The sequence below is a fragment of the Silene latifolia genome, unplaced genomic scaffold (genome assembly GCF_048544455.1).
Source record: "Silene latifolia isolate original U9 population unplaced genomic scaffold, ASM4854445v1 chrun_scaffold_16, whole genome shotgun sequence".
Lineage (NCBI taxonomy): Eukaryota > Viridiplantae > Streptophyta > Magnoliopsida > Caryophyllales > Caryophyllaceae > Silene > Silene latifolia.
The window spans coordinates 7,827,614-7,830,329 of record NW_027413123.1 but is presented as its reverse complement, the minus strand read 5'-3'; the positions used below and the strand labels follow the sequence as shown (position 1 = coordinate 7,830,329).

Here is a 2,716-nt window from a genome sequence, read left to right as displayed (position 1 = left end):
CTAAGGCATGGATAGCCTAGGCAATTGCCATCCCCACACTAAGCTAAAGCACTACACATTAATTGAAATTATTAATCCCTCCCTCACTTCTCTCAAACATGATAATTATCTTGATCAAAGTATAAAAATCAAAAAATAACAAAAATGCAATACAAGAATTGAAATGCAAGTTAGGGAGTTAGAAATATTTAAAATGGTGGTTTAGGGAGGACTCCACCAAACTCTCATTCATGATGATATGTCAAGGGGGCATGTCCAAGGTGTTGTTGATGTTGCTCAACACCTTGAAGAAATAATCAAAAGCTTGTTCATTATCATGGAAGAGGTCTTCAATAGACCTTGGCCCTTGTTGTCGGTCTTGATCGATGTCATTACCAATGTAGGGATTAAAAATCCCTTCAAATTCGTCGTCCCAAAGACCACAAACTTCATTAAGTTGATCATTGAAAATCTCTTGATTTGATGGAGACAACTTTCCCATTTCCTTTTCTTGGCCAATGAGGCCATCTTCCTCATCGCTTATCTTTCATGAGCTTTGCAAGCTCTCTTTGTCACAATTCACTTGCTCTTTGAATGGAGCATCTTACATTTTCTTCTTCCATTGGAGTTCCGACTTCTTCCTTTCATTCTTCCGACTATAATGATCGATCATAAAACACGGTTCATGTAAACGGGGAGCTCTCATAGTCTTGTCAAGATTAAAAGTTATACTCTCATCTCCTACTTCTAGAGTGAGCTCACCATGTTTTACATCAATCACCGCACCCGCGGTGTGTAAAAAGGGTCTTCCAAGAATGATTGGAATGTTGGAGTCTTCCTCCATATCAACAATGACAAAGTCCACCGGGATGAAAAACTTCCCAATTCGCACGGGGACATCTTCCCATATCCCTAATGGTGTCTTCGTCGATCTATCGACCATTTGGAGTGTAATATTGGTGCATTTAAGCTCTCCCATCCCCAACCTTTTACTTACCGAGTACGGCATAACACTCACACTAGCCCCTAGATCACATAAGCCTTTGTTGATCGTGGTGTCGCCAATGGTACACGGTATTGAGAAGCTTCCCGGATCCTTTAGTTTTGGAGGTGAACTCCCTTGAACTATTGCACTACTCACCTTAGTGAAGGCGATAGTCTCAAGTTTTCGGATCAACTTCTTCTTTGTGAGGATGTCTTTCATGTATTTCGCATAGGCCGGCACGTGATTGATTAATTCCGTGAAAGGAATTGAGACTTCCAAATTCTTCACAATTTCCATAAACTTTCCAAGTTGGTCATCAAATTTGGGCTTGGCTTGACGACTTGGAAAAGGAAGTCTAATCACAATGGGCTCCTTCTCCTTAACCTTGTCTTCATTTTTCTTTGAAATCTCTTCTTTTAATGTTTCTCCATCTTTGGAGTTTTGCACAATTTCTTCCTTATCACTAGCTTCCACAACTTCATCCTCAACTTGCTTCTTCGGTGCTTCATACCTTGTACCACTTCTCAAGTGAATGGCACTAACCGTTTCATATCTTGGGGGATTACTTTGAGGTGGTAATTGCCCCTTTTGTCTTTGTGATCTTGAAGATGCTAGTTGAGTCAATTGGGTTTCCAACATCTTGGTGTGAGCTAGGATGTTGTTGACGGTGGTTTCTTTTGCTTGACTATCTTTTTGCATTTGAGTGAAAAACTCTTGTTGATTCTTTTGCATTTGGAGGACCGCTTTTTGAACATCAAAACCTTGGTCATTTCGGTGATTGTATGGATTTTGATTTTGGTAACCTTGGTTTTGGTTGTAAAAGGGTCTTTGATTTTGGTTTCTCATGGGAGGTGGGGTGTAAGTTGTTTGAGGATTTTGAACATTTTGGCTTTTGTATGAGAGATTTGGATGAAACTTGGTGTTTTCATTGTAATAATTGGAATAAGGGGTACCACTCTTGTATGCTTGGAAAGCATTTACTTGTTCATTTGTTCCCCTACATTCACTTTGGTCGTGTCCCAAAGTTCCACAATTCTCACATATCCCACTTGGGATTGATGAGGATGCCGTCATGGCATTAACATGATGCTTTGGTGATTTTGAGGCTTCTTCAAGTCTAGCCATAGCTTGTTCAAACTTCAAATTGATTGTGTCAATGTGAGCACTAAGTTGAGCACCCTATTGAGTAACGGAGTCCACTTCATGCATTCCTTCTCTAGTAGCCTTGCGAGGTCTACTATATTGTGAGTTATGGACCGCCATTTCCTCAATCTTGTTCTATGTTTGATTGTCATCAACTTCGGTGAACATTCCATTTGATCCCATGTTGAGAATGTTCCTTGAATCTTCATATAAACCGTTCCAAAATTGTTGTACCAAGAACCATTCGCTAAGTCCATGGTGAGGACATGAGCGACAAATTACCTTAAACCGCTCCCAAGCTTCATACAAAGATTCTTCATCCCTTTGCTTAAAACCCGTAATTTGAGCTCTTAGCATGTTAGTCTTTTCCGGTGGGTAGAACATTTTGTAGAAAGCTAGAGCCAATTTCTTTCAAGAATCTATTCCGAGAGTGGCCTTATCAAGGCCATTCAACCATTGTTTCGCGGTGCCGATTAGAGAAAAGGGAAATAAGACCCATCGAATTTGGTCTTGAGTCACACCGGTTTGAGAAATCGAATTACAATAGTCACAAAAGGTTTCCATATGAGAATGAGGGTCTTCACTAGGCATCCCCCCAAATTGGCTCCT

General features: G+C 40.4%; 1 non-coding gene across 1 annotated transcript; it reads left to right on the top strand.

The window, feature by feature from the left end:
* The first annotated feature begins 2,357 nt into the window (after positions 1-2,357).
* Positions 2,358-2,464, top strand: LOC141637381 (small nucleolar RNA R71). Its single transcript, XR_012541765.1, has one exon. It is a non-coding gene; the product is annotated as a small nucleolar RNA R71 (small nucleolar RNA).
* The last annotated feature ends 252 nt before the right edge of the window (positions 2,465-2,716 follow it).